This window comes from Sciurus carolinensis, chromosome 17 (genome assembly GCF_902686445.1).
Source record: "Sciurus carolinensis chromosome 17, mSciCar1.2, whole genome shotgun sequence".
NCBI classification, from domain to species: domain Eukaryota; kingdom Metazoa; phylum Chordata; class Mammalia; order Rodentia; family Sciuridae; genus Sciurus; species Sciurus carolinensis.
In genome coordinates, this window is record NC_062229.1 from 40,379,031 (window position 1) to 40,399,696 (window position 20,666).

Sequence of the window (20,666 nt, forward strand, 5' to 3'; positions counted from 1 at the left end):
ACAAAATTATTTGCCATTTATCTGAAATTCAGGTTTAACTGGGAGGACTGCATTTTATCTGGCAAACTTACTTGCAATACCTACCTTTGCATGTCTAACAAGTAAATGTCCTAATTTCAACAAATCCAAATCTTAGATTATTTACTGACTTAACATTTCATTACAGTAAGGCACTGGAGTTTAATAAATAGTTTTTCTCTCTTTCTGTTTTTTTCTAACATCTGGGATTGTGTAGGCTCCTTGCTTGAATTTCAGCTTTCAATGCCCTGGCTTTATGTGATCCAATCTAATATGCATTCCTTTACATACTCTATTGTTCTGAACACTGTGGTTGGTTAAGTTTCTAAGGATAGCTGTGACCCTTAAAACTGCTAAGTCTTAATCTTTTTCACATTCCATTCATAGTCTAATTTGCTGACTCCTTTGGAGTTTCCTGATTTAAAATTTTACTTTCATTATTGCACAATCCGTAGTGACTGATGTTGAGTAATTAATGAGTAATCTGATTTCCTTTTTAAAATACAATATATCTTTCTAATTCAGTTTCGCCAGCAATTTATCAGAGAAACTTTTTAAGATCAACTTCGTTCTCTCAATAAACTGAGAAGGAAACAAATACTAAAAAAGTTAAGTGCACAATTATTCCTATCAACAACAACACTGTAACAAGATATTGGTAATAAAGAAGGGAAAAATCTTCAATATACAATTGGTCCCACAATTTAATATATTTGTTGGGCACTGGCTAGGAAACACAAACATTACTAGAACAGTAGGAATTTTTAACCTAAATTTCCACACAAAAAAATTAAATTCAAAATTATTCATTTATTAAGAACATTATTAAGTGTCTACCCCCATTTAATGTTTTAGCTTGGGGTAGTTCCAGATGTAAAAAGATTGCCTTCCAGAAAAAGCGGTCTTATTTAGGGATGTGATGTAATTTGGAAAGATATAAGGTAATTGACCCTACATAAAAGGTATGGAAAAAGTTCCATGAATTCTCTGAAGGTGTAAGAGATTCCTTCCAACTGCAGGAAACAGGGTGGTGGTTTAGCTGCTGTGACAAAAGACCTGAAAGAACAATTTTAGAGGAGGAAAAGTTCATTCGTGGTTTCAGAGGTCTCAATCCATAGACAGCTGACTCTGTTCCTTGGGACCTGATGTGAGGCAGAACATCATGGCAGAAGCACCTGAAAACATGGTACCAGGAAGCAGAGAAAAAAACACTCAGGCTCAACAAGCACAAAATATATACCCCAAAGGCACATTCCAGGGACCCACTTCCTCCGGTCACACCCTACCTGCCTACAGTTACCTACAGTTAATTCCTGTGAGGAGATTAATGAACTGATTAGGTTAAAACCCCCATAACCCAATCATTTCACTTCTAAACTTTCTTGCATTGTCTCACCCATGAACTTTTGGGGGACACCTCACCTCTAAACCATCATACAGAGAAGTCTTTGTTCCTGATGTCTGTAGGGGAGGTGACATTGGTTTTGTGCCTTTAAGGGTAGGAATGATTCCAAGATGGATGCAGCTACATCCCTGTGGGCAAAACCCTCATTCCTTTAGCACCAGCAGCATTCAATCACATTAAAATTATATCCTCTAAAGAAGATTTTGAACAACATTTATACAATGGCCACACATTTGAGCAGTTCCAAGATGGTGTCACAAAATGCTGATAAGACCTCTAGGTACATTTTAAGTCCATGACTCAAGTGATTCTAAGAAATAATGGGAGGGAGAGTTAGCTGTGTGATAGTCACATATAATCATATTTAGCATATTAATCAATTAATGTATTTAAAATGGTTCCTGTGTGACTGAATGTTGTAAAGAGTCTCTTGAAGCTCTTTCCCTAAGATTAAGTATAGAGAGTCCCTTACTTGACAGACATGAGGACTTCTTATGAAGCTAGAGGATTTTTTCCAGCTCAGAGCCCAAAGTGCTCGCAGCCACCACCAGAATGACTAGGAAGAAGTTTCCATGGGTGTGCTGCAGAGCATGAAGGAACAACTCCAAGAGAGGTCTGTGGGGATTTTTGTCTTCTGTACCTTGGTTCTGATTCATTTTCTAGGCTATGTAGTTTTCATTTTTCTGGGCCGAAGGGTGTGGAAGGGAATGCACAGGTTAAACCTAAGACTTCCTGTGGCCTTTCTGATGTATGGTGGGAAGCTCTCCCAGGAAGCTTGCTTCCTTCATTTTGTTCTCCTGAGTTCACTATAATCAGAAAATGAATGTGAATGGTTGGGGGAGGCAAGCAATGGAAACAGGAACTAGAAGTCCACTAATCCTGATCTGCATTCCAAACTCCAGAAAGTTCTATCAACTAAGTTTTTGTAAATAATTTGGCAGAAAAATCTGACCTCACCTGAACTCATTTGAAAGTAAAATCTTACCTAGACTGACATGAGCTATTTATAGTCTTTGGCTAACTAGCACAAATGGTTGCATGTTGTACCACAGAAATAGTAATGTATTTTAGGACAGAATGCTGTGCCAGAGTCTGCTGGGAAAGTAAATAATATACAGTACACATACTGTATTACTCTTAAAAATCCAAGATAATTCTGAATTCCGACGTCTGGCCCTGGGTTTTGGATAAGGCCTATAGTCCTGCAGAACACAATGCAGCATTGATGGAAGGCAGAATGAAGAGCTGAGCTAACTACCAACCAAGGACCAGCTATTATCATTTCTGCACTCTTACATTTTAGCAAGTGAAATTTATATTTTTCTAAATCAATAGGTTTCAACATATGATCTCAGGTCACTGGAAATTTGTATGCTATCTTATGAAGCTTGACTTTTATTACTATATACAGAAATATATGTGTGCTTTGTAAGGACATCTAGAGGTTGATAGCTCATAAAATCAAGCTTGTTTGTTCTGCCCATTAATCAATCTCTCTCTCCCTTCTCTCTCTCTCTCTCTCTCCCCTTCTGAGATGTGTTCAAAAATGGAAAAAATAGGAACAGAGCTGGTTTCATGAATTTATGACCAGTATAATCACACAAGGCCCAGTACTTAGAAAGTGTATTAGCCATGGTACTTCAGAGAAACACAACCAATAGAATGTAAGTGTGTGTACATGTGTAGAAGTTTGCATAAGGAATCAATCAGTTCATACTATTATAGAGACTGGTAAGTACCAAGATCTGCAGGGTGAGTTGGTAAGCTACAGACCAAGGAGGGCAATGGTGCAGTTCTAGTACAAAAGTCAGTGAACTCAAGACCCAGGAAGAGGTGAGGTTTCAGTTTGAATCTGAAGTCAGGAAAGCCCCTCTCTTATTTGAGGAATGGTCAGTCTTTCTATTTCAGTCAGGTCTTCAACTGAGTGGATGAAGTCTATCTATAAAAAGGGAGGGCAATATGCTCAATTCAGTCTAACAATTTAAATATTTATCTTATCCAGAAAAATCCAGAAAGACACTTGACCAAATATCTGGGCATCCTGTGGCTCAGTCAAGCTGATACACAAAATTAACTATCATAGAAGAGGACCACAGAGTTGGGGTTTAGTGATCTGTGGTCACTATCCAAAACTTTTTAATAGTCTTATCTTTGCGATTTTATTTTATTCCTTCTTTCCTTCCTACTTCCCTCCCTTCCTTTCTTCCTTCCTTCTTCTTTCCTCCCTTTCTTTCTTTTTTATTTCTTTCAATACTGGGAATTGAACACAGTGCCTCACACATATTAGGCAAATTCTCTACCCTTGAGTTATACTCTAAGCTTTTTTATTATTATTATTATTTTTTTTTTTTTTTTTTTTTTTTTTTTTTTGAGACAGGGTCTTGCTAAATTTCCCTGACTGGCCTTGAACTGGCAATTTGCCTTTCAACCTCCCAAGTAGCTGGGAATATAGGTATGCCCTACCATGTCCAGTTACATTTACATTTCCTTTTTTCTGTCTTCCTTTCTTTTGTCTTTTCTTTCTTTCTTTCTTTCTTTCTTCCTTCCTTTCTTTCTTTCTTCCTGTCTCTTTCTCTCTCTCTTCATTATTAATATTATTTTTTTTTGTAGTACGGGGAATCAAACCCAAGAATTTTTGTGTCTGAGCTACATCCCAAACACCCCTGCTTCCCACTTTTACAATTTTTATTCTGAAACGGTCCTGTATTGTTGCCCAGGGTGGCCTTGAACTTGCAATCTTCCTGCCTCAGCCCCCCAAATAACTGGAATGACTGGCCTATGCCACTGCTGTTGGCTTGAATTTGTATTTTCTAGTTGTTCATTGGAATACGGGCTGGCAACTTGGAACCTTAGCTTTCACACAATCTCACCTTCTGCACCCCTCTGACTCCAGGAGTCAGTTGTTGGCTGCCTATTCCTCCACCTCTGCCCAGTGTACACTGCTGCCCTCTGCTCCTGGCATGAGTCCTGGGCACAAGTGTGGGAAGGATCAGAATTGAGCATGTGCTCCATGTGGGCCAAGTTACAGAGCAGGGTCCAGACACCTGAGGGTTTGCACTCCAGTGGTGAGTATCCCTATGCTTGAAGTAGCATGACATCAAATGACAAATAATAATAATAATAGTAACAAAAACAAAATACATCATGACAGATAAAAATATAAACCGTGGAAAAAAGGGAAATAGTTTTCCTGATTATTTAACAAGGGGCCCTGAATTTTCACTTTTCAGGAGGTCCCACAAATTATATAGCTGGCACCAAATAGAAGGAATACTGAGTGAAATCTTTTCCTTTTTTTTTGTGGGGGGTGGGTACGGGGGATTGAACTCAGGGACACTCGACCACTGAGCCACATCCCCAGTCCTTTTTTGTATTTTATTTAGAGACAGGGTCTCATTGAGTTGCTTAGTGCCTCACTGTTGCTGAGACTGGCTTTGAACTCACTATCCTCCTGCCTCAGCCTCCCAAGCCACTGGGATTATAGGCATGTGCCACCTCGCCCAGACTGAGTGAAATCTTTAGCTTCTCCTCCTCTCCCTACCACAGTTTTCTTTCATTATTGTTGGTTTTCCAATTTTTGGTGGTATGGATGCCAATGATGAAAAAAGTTTGAGCATAAATTAATTTAACAAATACTTTAACACATACCTAAATTAGAACTAGGTTTTTCCTTCACCTTACTTCCAATTTCCAGACTGTAGACATTCCTGTTAATGTCTGCCACAGTCCATATCTATCCTTCTTTATCCATTTCTACTCCTCCTCAATTTAGCTACCACATTCAACCAACTCCACCACTTCCTGTTACTTCCACTCAGCCTACTCTAGGAATGACTCTCCTAAACTTCTCCTTTTCCCCATCTCCCTTTCTATATCCCCTTCCTCTGCCTTATCCCTTCTCCTTTCCTGCTTTCACCTTTATCCTATCATCTTCACTTTTAAAAGAGTTGACATTCCAATCGTGTGTCAGACATTGTCTTAGATGCTTCATATATGATTTAAATTTATACCTCACAACCATGCAGCAAGGTACATGAAATTACTCAAATTTTGCAGATAAGAAAACTGGTTCAGAATTTACATGTGGTCACATCGCCAGGAAGTGACAAGGCTGGAGGTTGAAACTGAGTGTGCTCTTTCCACATTATACCACTATAACAGCGTCCCAATTTAAATGTCTCATCTTGTTGTCTTTAAAAACAAATTCATTTTTTCTAGACTTTTTTTTTTTTAATGTGATGCTGAGGATCAAACCCAATGCCCCACATGTGCTAGGCAAGCACTCTACCACTGAGCTACAATCCCAGCTCTGCAAATCCAAATTTTTATGAAGTATATCCACCTCTCCTTACAAAGGGACCCCATTTTTCTCATTCACTGGGTTTTATGTACTAACAGGTACCCCCCAGGCCTCAAAGATGTAGGCCTACACAAAGCAAAAGCCAGTTCTTAGATGAGGTTTAAGTTCTACTGACAGTTCAATCCACACCATCTGTTTTGACAGAAAGGAGTTTCCCTGCTGCCTGGAGTTTGAGGACTGATGCTCTGTTTCCTTTGATACTATTTTCCATTCTCCTTGGCACCAGCTTAGGGAGTCAGGGTAGTCTTTTTAGCCCATAAAGTCTTAGCTCATTCCTCTTTGCTTCCAGTGAGAATTTTCTGTCTGGCATCAAGATACCTAGAGCAGGACTAACAGCAGACAAACCAATCCCCTCCCTCTGGTAAATTCCCATAATGCTCTCTTTTCTGTCACTCATCTGGCATTTAGCACAGACTATTTTGTCTTGTTGGTTATCTTCACATATTAAAATTGACTGATTATTATGATAGACTATACAACCAAAATGATACCTAGTAATTTGTGGCAGTATGTAAGTTTCAGATAAATTATGAAGATAATAATAATTACAGAGATTTAGAGCATTTATGCAGTACTTAATAATTGCTCAACCTTGGGCTAAGCTCTGCCTGGTGGGGTCTGAAAACGTGAAGGCAGTCTCTTTGCTCAAGGCAAGTGTCATCTTGCTCTAGAAACCAATCGCTCCAGAAATAATTAGAAAGCAAGTTTATGCGGCACTGCAAACTATTGACTCAGAATGAGTGGGCAACTGGGCTCAGGATTTACAGGACTCAAGCAACCAGTTCCAATCATTCCAACTACATTTTAAGGCTGCTTGGGAACCCACAACAGGAATGAGGAGCAAGAACTCATAATCATATAAGCTGGACATATGAATGGGAAAAGTAATAGGGTGCATAAAATAAAATTGTCAAATGCCTGAAGGGTATGATCATGACCTGAACCATTCAAAGACAGGGAGTATTACAGGACAGATCACTTCTTGAAAATGTCCTTGCATATTGACATATTGTGAATACAGTTTTAGCTGTAATAACAAACTATGCTGGTTACAAAAATTTGTTTGTAACAAAAATAACAACAATATCTGAAGGTAGAAGTTTATTTTACTTGCTTGTTAACTGGACAAATATGTTATCCAGGGTTAATATGGCAACTCTACAGTATCCCAAACTTTACCTCCTTTTATTTTCTTATTCTCCCCTCCTTGATGTGGAGGAGGGCATTTTTCAGTACAATTGGCTGATGGAGGTTCTGCCATCACATTTACATCAGAGTTGATAAGAAGAAGGAAGGGTAAGGAGTAGGCATGCTCATGTCTTTCTTTACTTATTTATTCATTTATTTTTGGTACTGAGGATTGAACCCAAGGTCTGGCACACACTAAGCTCTACCATGGAGCTACTTCATCAGTGCAAGTCATGCCTGCTAAAGGCATGATTTAGAAGTGAACCACATCATTCTTGCTACCATCCTATGGGCCAAGGTTCAGTCTCCTTACCAGCTGTAAAGGAGGCTGGAAAATATAGTCTTACCTGGGTCATCATTTGCTTAGCTAAAACTGAAGAGTTTTACAACTCTGATTACAAAAGAAAGGAAAGAATGTGTGATGGAGAATATCTGGCAGTAAGTAAAAAAAGAAATCAAATGAAAACAACATGGAGAAAGAAAGAGAGATGGAGAGTTGTGTATTAATCACATAACGATGTTTCAGTCAACAGTAGATCTCCTATGCAGTGGTAGTTCCATATGATTATCATGGAGCTGAACACATAGTGACATTGTGGACATCATAATGTCATAGCACAGTGCATTACTCCCATGTTTGTGGTGATGCTGGTGTAAACAAACTTACTGCTGTGATGGTCATATAAAAGCATAGCACATGCAATTATGTACAGTGCATAATACTTGGTAATGATAATTATCTCACCAGCTTATGTGTTTACTATACTGTACTTTTTTATTATAATTTTAGAGTGTGTCCTATTCATTAAAAAAAATAACTATAAAACAGCCTCAGGCAGACCCTTGAGAAGGGGTTCCAGAAGAAGACCTTGTTATCATAATGACAGTTCCATGCATGTGACTCCCTGGACAACCTTCTAGGGAGACAAGATGTGGAGGTGTAAACAAACTTGCTATGCTGCCAGTCATATAAAAAGCATAATTCATACAATTATGTGCAGTACATAATACTTAATAAGTGACTATGTCACTGGATTATGTATTTACTATACTTTGTTATTTTAGAGTGTAGTCCTACTTATAAAAAGAAAGTTAACTATAGGACAGCCTGAGGCAGGTCCTTCAAGAGAGCGTCCAGAAGCAGCCACGGTTAACATAGGGGATGTTTACATCTGCTCCTTCCATGTTACTGCACCTGAAACTTCCCAGTGGGTCCAATATGCAGAGAGAGGTAGAAGACAGAGATATTTATAATCCTGACTCTGGGCAGGCCAAGGCTAGTGTGTGTGTGTGTGTCTGAGTTTTTAACAACAAAAAATTAATGTTAAAAAAATTAAAAGTTTTAAAAATGGAAAAAAATGCTTATAGTATGAGAATATAAAGAAAGAAAACACTTTTGCACAGCTCCTATAATATGTTTGTGTTTTTAAGTTAAGTGTCATGACAAAAGGGTCCAAAAGTTTATAAAGTTAAATAGTTCTAGTACATTAAGGTTAATTTATTATTGAAGAAAGAAAACTATCTTTTAATAAATTTAGTGTAGCCTAAGTGCACAGTGTTTATAAGTAGTATAGAGTAGTGCACAGTAATGCCCTTGGTCTACAAGTTCCCTCATCTCTAAGTGACTCCCCCAGAGCAATGTCCAGTCCCGCCAGCTCCACCCACACTAAGTGCACTATATAGGTGTGCCATTTAAAAATCTTGTATAGTGTATTTTTACTGTACCTTTTTAAAATGTTTAGATAAGTTTAGATATACAAATATTTGCCATTGTGTTGCAATCACCTACAGTATTCAGCACAGTAACATGCCATACAGGTTGTAGCCTAGGAACAATAGGTTAAGGTATATAGCCTCAGTGTGTAGTAGGCTACAACATCTAGGTTTGTGTACACTTTATGATGTTCCCACATGATGAAATCACCTGAGGTTACATTTCTCAGAACCTATCCCTACTGTTCAGTGACTCAGGCCTATACTTTTGCTTCATCTACTGATCAGTTACTGAAACTTAAGGGTTAGAAAAATTTTCCAAATTGTTAAATTTAGAAATATTTCTCAAGCTGAACATGGTAGCACACACCTCTAATCCCGGCAACTCAGGAGCCTGAAGCAGGAGGATCACAAGTTCCAAGCCAGTCTCAACAATTTAGCTAGGCCAAAAGAACTTAGCAAGATCCTGTCTCAAAATGAAAAATAAAAAGGGTCAGGGATGTAGCTCAGTGGTCAAGCATCCCTGGGTTTAATCCCTGATATTAAATAATAATAATAATTTTCAGTCTGTGAATATATCTCCATGGTTGAGTACTTGCCTAGCATGATCAAAGCCCTAAGTTGGATCCCCAGTACTGCAAAAATTTTAAATTAAAAAAATAATAATAAAAGTAGCTTTTTCTTTGGACTTTTAAGCTTGCTTTTTGTCCCAAGTACCTTAATGTCTATCTTTTCCTCTTTTGATTTCATTGTTCTTTCTATGTCTAAATTTAGTGTTCATGGAAGAGTTGATATATCTAATAGCAACAGGACACAGACAAATATTCCTTCATCCATTTGGTAAATTTTTCTTGAGGTTCCACTACAGGCAGAGCTCTATTCTAGATGCCTCAGTACAACATATGGACAAAACCAGTATTCCTGTTTTGTGGAGTTCACATTCTAGTGTGGGGGATTCTCAGCAAACACACATTGGTTCCTATGAAAACAAACAATTACATCCCCAACAAGACTTTAAACTCTTAGAAAGGAAGGGGTGACATGCACAGGTCTTATAGCCCTGTAGTAGCACTTAGGTAGCACATTCTACACAGGTACTCCCAGATATTTGTTGAAAGATTCTTAACAAAGTCAGTAAATATCCCTCTCTAGTCCTTTGGATCAAATTTTAAGAAAAAAAAATGTTTGGCAATTGATACATTGTTTTACAATCAACTACATCAGTATATTTAGTCAGTACTCTTTCTTGTGTTAGAAACCCAACAGGAAGTACCTTGGGAGGTGGGGAAGGTGAAAATTTTTTGAAAAAGATTCTACTCCAAGTGGTGAGTTGGATATCCTCAGGGACGAATGGGATTAAACACTCAAATGCAGCCAGCACTTTTTCCTGTCATCTCTCTAGGTGTACGAGATCACTTCTTTATCTCTGAAAATCGGCTTCCTCTATGTGGTAAAGATCACTACACCTCCCAATTTTACACCCTATCCTTGACACAAGCAAGCACAGGGGGTGCTGGGGATATAGCTTAGTTGGTAGAGTGCTTGCCTTGCAAGAATATTAGGCCCTGAGTTCAATCCCCAGCACCACAAAAGGAAAAGAAAGAAAGAAAGAAAGAAAGCACAGTGTTCTTTGCCAAGCTCTAATTGGAAAAATTCAAAGGCAGCAGTCCTGTTGGCAGGCTTGGATCAGGTGTCTAACCCTGTACTGAAAATCGATGGCTAAAGAACAAGGATAGCAGCAAAGACATGACCTTCACAGCTTATTGCATGGATTTCTTCTGTGTGTGAGTGTGTGTGTGTGAGTGTGTGTGGTGTGTTACTGGAGATTGAACCCAGGTCCCCATCTGTGCTAGGCAAGTACTCTACCTGAGTTACATCCTAGCCTCTTCTAATTACGAGATAGGGTCTCACTAAGTTGCCCATGCTGTCCTGGAACTTGGAATCTTCTTGCCTCAGCTTTCCCAGAACCTATGATTATAGGCATGTGCCTCTGTGCCTAGCTTCTTTGATATCCTGACCTACATGTGGAAGCAAAATGAAGAACTGTCATAAGATTTGAAAATATCTCATTGGTCACTTTCTGAGAAGATAAACCTAAGATTAAGTGAGACAAGGGCAGAATTGGGAGCTGGGGAGATAGCTCAGTTGGTAGAGTGTTCACCTTGCAAGCACAAGGCCCTCGGTTTGATCCCCAGCACCGCAAAAAAAAAAAAAAAAAGGGCAGAGTCATTTTGAAAAAGTATAATAACTCTGACAGAATGAAATCCCCGTCTTCGCTTTTTTGAGAGGATTTTTAAAGCTGTGTTAAACATATCAGGCTAGTTAAGCACAAAGCCACGAGTAGGTGTATGCATTAATTGTCTTGCTTTGTTTTGGAACAGGCCTCTAGCGTCTTTGAAATTTATGTGCCCACAAGCAAATGGGTAGTTCAGACAGTTCTTTTGTAATATCCAAAGATAATTATCTTTAAAAACAAGAAACTGAGACATTAATGTAAAAAATTATTCTGCAAATACTGAAGCCTTTTATTTTAAAATGTCAAGGTCCCAAGAAAACAACTCAAAGTTTACAATCTCTGTTTTCCATTTGGTGATAATGAATATTATAATTTTCCTCCCCCAAATCAGAATGTGTGGAGTCAAATAATATTTCTTTCTTCCTCTGTGACTGGGCCAAGAGTGACAGCAGAATTAATTTTCATTATCTTAACATTCTGCCAAGGAGTTGTATAGGTTGATTCACACTTGGAATGTCAGGAGGGCAGAGGCTCTGTTTGCTGAACTTTGTAAAGTATGGAAAATAGTGACAATATACAGGTATACAGATGTCTTTTAATTATACATATATATAATTAAAAATATATATATAATTAAATATATATATAAATATATATAAATATAATTAAATATATATATAATTTATATATATATATATATATATATATATATATATATATTAGAAATGACAAGTATCCAGCCTCCTACTGCGAACAAAGGCCAAACCTTGACTTCTACACTCAACAGAGGGAAAAAGTTGGAACTCTTTTCATTTGCAATCTATCTGCTTTCTAAAAGGGAAATTGGAATGCCTGTGGTCAAATGCCTTTTCTAGGTCAAATCTAAGTTGCGGTCTCCATAGACTGAAAAAATACGCTTTTTAATTTACTTATTTATTATTCTGTGGGCACCTTGACTTTAACCAGCCATCTTAAATGACTTCACTTTTTGGCTAATGAAACTGAAATAAAAACTAGCTGTTGGGGTAACCCAAATGTTCAGATCACTGTTTTTCAAGCTGGTGGTTTTGGACACCTGATCCTGGCATGGCCTAGGACTTTCCAGAATGTTCTCCGGTGTTGAATTCTGGGTCGCCTAGAGGTCCTTTCCCAGGAATAAATGGTGCAAGGCATAGTACCAATGGAAAGGACATCCATCAGGAAGAAGTCCCTCCACGTCAAGATCTCCTTTCAGATTCTGGAGTTGCTTAGTAATAGCGGTAGCCCCACCTCCCGTCCACCCCTCCCGCCCACACCCCCGGGCCAATGAGGAAATGTGCCTGAGAGCTGCCTCAGGTGAGCGTCCACTCGCAGAGATCGGTTGACATCAGCAGCCCTGTTCCTCCTCTAGCTGACAAACAGGCAGTTGTCTATTTTTACTTGAACTAGACTCTACTTCCGTTTACCTCAGTCACATCCTTTGTAGATTTATTCTCTCCCTTCCCCCCCTTCCTCTTTCCCACTGTTATTTATAAATGTTATATGCGTGTTTACTGCGAAAAGAACGAACTTTATAATTAACTGCTGATACAATTGCCAACTGAGCTACGTCCAGGTGCCCGCTTGTAAGCATCACAGACATTTCTTTTTAGTCATTACGCCTGGATTGAGAAAGCCCACAGCAGGAAGGGTGGTGACTCAAACCCAGAGCCCAAAAAACAAACACCCACTAGTGACTCACGGTCGAGAGCTGGGGAGATTCTGAGACTTTCCTTTGCTGGAGAAAAAAAAAAAAAAAAAAAATGCATATGCAAACAACATTCCCATCCTTGGGAGGCCAAGCTGGCTCTTCCAGCACCGTGGCTGTGCTGAGGTGGCTGCGAGTCAGGGATGTGTCACCAACCCAGAGATGGAGTTTACTGGGTCAGTAGATGGAGGACGGCTAGGATTTGAATTTCTTTTCTTTTTTTTCCAAATGCCTGCTGCAGAAAATCCGACATATCCTGTGTGAGTCAGCCGTGAGTGTAGCTGCTCTGGGATAAGGGTGGCTTAGACACCACTCTCCTACCCCGACTCTTTGTTTTAATTGTGATTTTAATTAGCCAGCAGGTCATCTGAGCAGAGACGTGGCCTTTCATCTAAACAGAGGTTTTCTGACTGTGTGGTCCTTGATTGTCCACTTGAATTGTCTAACGATAGAAGAATTCGCTTATTATTTATTTATTTATTTATTTGTGTTAGCACTTTTTCTTTCCAAAGTTTAAAAAGCCTTACCAAACTTTAAACCTCAGGTCCCTCCGTTTACATTTAAATAAAAAAACAAGTGGTAAAGATGAGAATCTTTTGTGGTAAATTGCTTTGAAACCCTGAGATGAAAGGGAACCCGTAAAGAGAAATTAACCTCATTTATTTTTTAAGCAGCATTTTGCATGCATGTGTGGACAAATGTAATCTGAGGCGGTTCAACTTAAGAGCCTCCTAGAGTGAAACAGACATTATTGCCTCACGTACATATGTGACTGCATGATTGATGTGATCCTGCAATATGTATAATCAGAAAAAAATGAGATCATACTCCATTTATGTATGATCTATCAAAATGTACAAATGCATTCTGTCATGTACAACTAATTAGAACAAATAAAAAAATTTTTAATAAATAAAAAAGAAGGGCCTCCTCTTCATTCTGGTTGTGACCATCGCCGTCTCCAATGGAAACCAAGGACCTCTTTTTTTTCCTTTCACTTCTCTTCATAGGAAAGGCAGATTCAGGCCTGTCACCCTCCTTTTCCCTTCATCCCTGCCCCTAAGCTCTCAGCTGGCCTTCCCCAGGTGGACCCAGTTCCATTTGTAGAAAAATTCAAAGGTTGTGTCGGAAAAGGAAAACTGAGGTGTGTGGCATGGGCCTCCTTACCTTTCAAGAACTCTCATCGTAGGTCTTGAGTCCATGAGTGCACACATGGCAAAGCACACTGGTACAACCTTGCATATTCTAAAATATTGAAACATTCCTGCAGTGTGATTTGTAAATAGCTATTCCCCATTCCTCCACCACTATCAAATAGTCTAAATTTCACCTCTTTGTGAACCAGGAGAGGACCTTCCTTCTTAGATAATAAACTTTTAGCATCTTCTGCATATGCTAATATATGCATATTATGCACAGGATTTGAAATGCACATTCTAATTGATTGGGGCAAGAGAACAGAAAATTCTAGCTGCTTTTTTTTAAAAAACAATATTAATTTATCGAATTCGGTGAACAGATATGTAAAAATCATTAATTTTTTTGTTCCAAAGATTGTTTCCATTTGGGTTACTTTTGACCAGTTCATATTTCAAACTTTAGTAAATGATGTCCACTTCTGCATACTTTTATATGTCAGTAAAATACGACCACCTCTTGTTATCAATAGTTCATAAAGTAAAAATTGTCTTAGGCATACAAATTCAGAAATACAAAATATAACTTAAAAATCTAAATCTGTGAATAAGAAATCTAGCTGGTTTTTATTATCTAGCTGGTCAAGGTAGTGGGAGACCAGCCTACGGCTTCCTTACAAACTTATCTGCATGTCTCTAAGAGAGGATTTAGAGTTCTAATCTCTCTCTCTCTCTTGTTCACTTTCCTTGAGGTTCTAAACCAAGGGAGAGCACACACCATGATCAGTGACACCCTGGCAAACAGAATGCCCTTTCATTTATGATGGGCCAGTCCACAGCCTGATCATCTGGAAGGGTCTGCTAGAAGCAGGATCAAAACTGTTCTCTCTTCTATCTGAACCTTCTCACTTGGAGAGCTCAGTTTGCAGAGATGCTAAAAAATGGGGCCAGTATTCCTGGACCCATCGCTGCAAGTCAAGTGAACTCCACTTTTCCCTTCATTCCTAGTATCCACCTAAAGGAGCCTGTTTTGTCTTTTAGGGATAATCCTCAAATGTGGCCCTATCAGGGTCTCAGATATTGAGCAATCAGAATTCTCTTTGGTGAGGATGGGACAGGGTCAGGTGAGTCCCTTTTAAAAAAGCAAGCCCTGAGATATCCCCGAGGGCACATTCATCTAACTGTACAGTTGAGGGTGGGGTTGCATTAGTAATGTCAGTTGGACATGGTGTGGGAGGGATGCTCAAATTCTGTCCCTGCAAGATGTGCTTCTCTCTATCTTCCCCTGGCTTCTGAGGAGACCTGGGAAATGACAGATAGCCTAGTCTTATGAACTCACACTTTAGGACTTTGCCTCTCTTTTGGTTACTGTGATTTATGATATGTATATATTTTTGGTTTTAAACTATGATTCCTGGCTCATAATTGCCACAGCTCTTATTATTTCCTAATTGAGTAGAGTAACGTTGGGGTGCTTCAGGCTTCAGAAGGAGTCTTCAGAAAGCAGAATCTCCTTCTAGATCTTCTCTTTTCTCTTCTCTCTTGCTCCCTTTTCTTTCCAAGATAAACCATAGAAAATGGAGTTGGTCATAAAGAAATTTGTTAGCTGGGTGCAGGGGTGCACACCTGTAATCCAAGTAACCTGGGAGACTGAGGTAGGTCGATCTCAAATTTAAGGTCAGACTGGGTAATTTAGCAAGATCCTGTCCCAAAATAAATTTTAAAAAGGTATGGGGATATAGCTCAGAGGCAGAACACTTCTGCTTTCAATCCACAGTAAAATAATAATAATAATAATAGGAGGAGGAGGAGGAAGAGGAGGAGGGGGAAGAAGAATTCTTTAACCCACCTTATCTGATAATAGATCATAAAACACCCATTTCACTAGGATTCCTGCCCTATCTGGGAGGAGGCCAAGAAGTATTAGACAGGCCTTACTAGATTTCCCACTCTCTTAGTCTGTGACCATTGGATCAAAAATTAGCATTTTTGTCTTATCATATTTCTACACAGTTGTTCATGCTTAAATCATGCTTATGCAATGAAGTTTCCATGAATACCCAAAAGGACAGAGCTTCTGGACAGCCAAACGTGGAGATTCCTGGAAGGTGATGAACCTACGGAGGGCATGGAAGCCCTACATCCCCTCCCACATGCCCTGCCCTCTGCGTCTCTTCATCTGTATCCTTTGTAATATCCTTTGTAATAAACCAATAAATGTGCTTCCCTGAGTTCCGTGAGCCACTCTAGCAAATTGGCCAACTCAACCTGTGAGATCAGACACTCTGTCCAGACTGTATCAGAATTGAATTGGATTGAATTAGGGAACACCCAGCTGCTATCTACTGTAGAACTGATGATTTGCATTGTGTGTAGGGAAAAACCTACACACATCTGGTTTCAGAAGTGATCTGTATCATTATAGCTGGAAAAAACTGAGTTAGAGTTTATTTTTCCTTAATATCATCAGAACTGTACAATGGAATCATGTGAGGTATGTACTTTGAAAAGCAGATTGTGATTTATTTGGTTTAGGATGTGGCCGAACATTTTTCCCCCTCTACTAAAGATTGAACCCAGGGGTGCTCTACCACTGAGCTATATATATTCCCAGGTTTTTTAATTTTTTTATTTTGACATAGGACCTCACTAAATTGCCAAGGCTGGCCATAAATTTGGTGATCCTCCTGCCCCAGACTCCGGAGTCACTGGGATTATAGATGCGCACTACCACACCTGCCTCTGAACAGGTTTTTTAAAAGCTTCCCAAATTAATATATTGTGTAGTGGCGGCTGAGAACCATTCTAGATGGACTTTGAAAGCAAGAACCTAATCCATTTCTTGATGAATCTTGCTAACATCTTTTATAGAGGGAGCTGTTGTTTCAAGGGAGCCTTGTCCCATAATTCTGATCTACCATATATTGCCCATATTCCTCTTTGGGCCAAGTGAATATGTTTACAGCACATGCATGGCATGTAAGGTGTCTACTCAAATTGCTTCACAGATCTGCTTTTTAATACATTTGCTGGGTCAACAGAACAAATATATCATTGTCCCCTGCTATCTCTGCCCAGTACAGTCCACATAATCTCAAGTGATGTGATATGCTCTCTGGGACAGTGTGCTCTTAGATTCCATGTTCTAGGTCACTGCCTTCCTCTTATGCAAAGAGATAACAGCAAACACCTAACTTTGCTATTTTCCTGTTAAAAGCAATTGAAAATAATCATTATTAGTTCTTTATTGCAACTAAACACTCTGATAAGTTATTTTTTATCAAAATTGTGTCATTTTTATCAAAATTGTTCATGCTTTAAAAGTTAAATGAAGCTTGCTTTAGAAAATAGCAACTTGCTTTTATCCTTCTTCTTCCCCAATTTCCAATCCCCAAAGGCAATGTTATCCTTTAAGATGTTCCTCTGATATTTGCCACTATATTTATAGATTATGGGCTTACTCTGCTCTTTTGTGATTTTTCATTTTTAGAAAAAAATCTGTTGACCATGGGCCTGTAATTCCAGTAACTTAGGAGACTGGAGCAGGAAGATCACAGGTTCGAGTCTAGCCTCAGCAACATAAAAAGGCCCTAAAACTATTTAGCAAGACCCTGTCTCAAAATAAATAATAAAAAGGGCTGAGGATGTAGCTCAGTGGTAAAGTATCCCTGGGTTCAATCCCTAGTACCCTTCCCACAAAATGCGTTGGCTTCCTAACATGAAAGATAAAGGAGTTAACTCTGTCACCCTACCTCTTTCACGCAAATACTCCCTGACATTCTAATTTAGGCATAGTCTTTTTTAGATCAATATTCAGTAAATTACACAATATTATTCACGGTTAGGCAATGTAGTATGCTGATTCTTTTTTTTTTTTTGTCATGCTAGTGCCTCAAATATTTTATTTATTTTATTTTATTTATTTATTTTTTTGGCGGTACTGGGGATCGATCCCAGGGCCTTGTGCTTGAAAGGCAAGCACTCTACCAACTGAGCTATATCCCCAGCCCCTCAAATATTTTAGACAAGTGCTCTACCACTGTGCTACACCATGAGACCCCTGATTACATTTTGCTTCTTGAAAGACTTTGTTTGCTCTAGATTTAATTATAATCTCATTTTTTATCTGTTCAATTTTTCTGTGTGTCTTAAAGTAACCCATCTTCAAACTCTCTTCCAGAAGAATATATCTTCTGTGAATATGATTAAGTACACCAAATACTCTATCAAATTCGGTATCATTAAGAAGAAAGATTGACCTGGAGTCCTCTTGTGAATGCTCTAATCTTAACTGATTTACTCTAAACTTGAGATAGCTGATATCCTAGGATTTTCCCTTCATAGTCATCTCAGGAAAAAACTGGTTTCTTGAATCTTGTGTATTCCTGCTTCTTAGTTTACTCTCTCATTTTGGTAAGGCATATCCTCCAATAGCGTCTCTCTTTTTTTTTTATTGTTTATTCTATTTAGTTATACATGACAGCAGAATACATTTTGATTCCTTGTACACAAATGGAGTACAACTTTTCATTTCTCTGGTTGTACACAATGTAGAGTCACACCATTTGTGTAATCATGTATGTACATAGCGAAATGATGTTTGTCTCATCCCACCTCTTTTCTACCCCCTGTCCTCTCCCCTCCCCTCATTTCCCTCTACACCTCCAGTAGCTTCTTAAGCAAAGTTGTATGGGAGAAGAATTATTTTAGGCTATGTATATTGAGAAATATCTTTTTTTTAACTTCATACTTGATGAATAGTTTGGCTGGGTATAGAATTCCATATTGGAATTCATTTTCTTTAAGAAGTTTGAAGACATTGTTCTATTATATACTAGGTTCTAGGATTTTGTTGCAAAATTCCACTGTCATTCTGATAATCAGCCCTTTCCATGTTACTTACTTTTACATTCTAAGAGATTTTAGGATCTTCTCTTTAATCTCTCTATTAAGAAATTTCATGGTAATATGCCTTAACAGAAGTTTGTTTTCATTTATTTTCCTGGCTCTTGGTGGGATCCTTAGTCTGGAAAAAAGTGTCAAATACTTTGGCATATTCCTGAATATAATTTCCTCTCTCTGTTTTCCATGTTCTCTCTTTCTGGAACTCTCATTATTTAGTTGTTGGATGTCCATGACTTGTCCTATTTTTTTTTTTAATGTCTATTTTCTGTCTTCCACCTGTTTGAATTTTAATTCTGCTTTCTGGGAATTTTTCTTTCTTTGAATTTTATTTTTTAACTCTTCTATTGGGTTCTTCATTATGCTATGATGTTTTTATTTCCCAAAAACTTTTTTCTTTCTGTTTGCTTTTTCTCTTATATAGCATCCTGTTCATGTTTTATGGCAACAATATACCTTCTTATCTCTAAGGATCTTGATAATATTATTTGAAGCTTTTTTTTTCCTTCCTGCATAGTTGTTTTCTCAAAGTGACTTTTTTCCTTCTGTTATTGTTATTCTCTTTCTTTTACATTGGAAAATTCCTTGGATGTTGGTGGTCATTGGTTTTATTTTGTTTGGTTTCATTGTGTTTAATAATCCACTGTAAAGTTAATTAGAAGCTCTGTATATGTGGGGCAAACTGCTCTGCGTTAGAGAACCCCTGAGGTCAGTATTTAGGCCTTTTCTATTAGATTGGTCAGATATCCTCATAAAAGATGACTCAGTCTCCTGCCCAGAGGGAGATGAAGTCTGACTGCAAATGTTCATGCAAGAGAGGGTTGGACAGGCGAATGGGAAATGTCTTATAATACTGCTGAATTCCTACACTTAATCTTTTGTTTTTGTCCTGACAGTCTCTTCTTGACTGTTTTGGTATTCCCAGGATTCAATGACTCTATGTTTAATCTGTCCTCCATAGAATAAACTTTCAGAATTCTACCAGAGTGAGGGATGGGCAGCTTGTCCAATGAAATGGAATGAAAAAGGGGAGATAGGAACTTCATTGCTTCTTAAACAGTTTTGAATCAATATTCTTTATACCAACACTATGTGTGTTGGGGGAGGGGGGAATGGCAATTGCTGAGGATGAACATAGGGCCTCACACATGCAAGCCAATACTTAACAACTGAGCTACACGTCCAACCTTTCAATACTTCCTTTATCCCTTGCTTCTGGAAGTTCTCATCAAGTCCTTGTTTAATGAGTCTTAAACTATCATTTCCCACTATTGGTTTATTTAGTTTTCTTAGGGTTGACAGCTGCAGTTGATAGCTCCTTGTCTCTTTTGTCTTCTTATTCCCAAAATTATGTTCCTGTAACTTTCTTCCTTGTTCCAATCATTATTGTGGATTTATACATTTTAAAATCATTGAGACTACAGTAGTCAGGCTTTAGGAAGAATGTGGTCAATCTACCACCTTCACAGAGAAGCCATTAGAGTCTTATTCCCCACCATGACTTGAGAGGTGGTAAGAATTATTATCCCCATTTTACAGATGAGAAAATGCATTAAGTTTCAGTCAATGTAAGATTCACACCAAGATCTTTTGAATCCAAACCCATTGTTCTTTCTATTATTCATTTCACTTTTTAGAGTTAAAATATGAAGAAAAAATTTTGTCATGTCAATTTAATTATATTAGAACAAAGGAAAGCATGTAGTGATCAATATAAAATGAAGAAAATCAATAAAGTTATCTAAGAAGTAAAAGTTTTATTTTAGTTTGAAAACTGAGTAAAAATAAATCCCCTAAATAAAACTGAATCACCTAAAAGAATATATTTTCAAACCTCTATCAAAGTATTTTTTTTCTTAACCTCACTAAAGTAAGATTCATTTCATTTCAAGAAACATATCTACTTATGCTAGCTCTCCCAAAGGCTACAAGAAATCATCTCATGAACATTAAAAGACCAGAAACTTGCCAGGCCTAGTGGT

At 38.2% G+C, this 20,666-nt stretch overlaps 1 non-coding gene across 1 annotated transcript; it reads right to left on the reverse strand.

Annotated features, from left to right (window-relative positions):
- Nucleotides 1-17,714: 17,714 nt before the first annotated feature.
- Nucleotides 17,715-17,787, reverse strand: Trnae-uuc (transfer RNA glutamic acid (anticodon UUC)). The gene has a single exon. It is a non-coding gene; the product is annotated as a tRNA-Glu (tRNA).
- Between the last annotated feature and the right edge of the window lie 2,879 nt (nucleotides 17,788-20,666).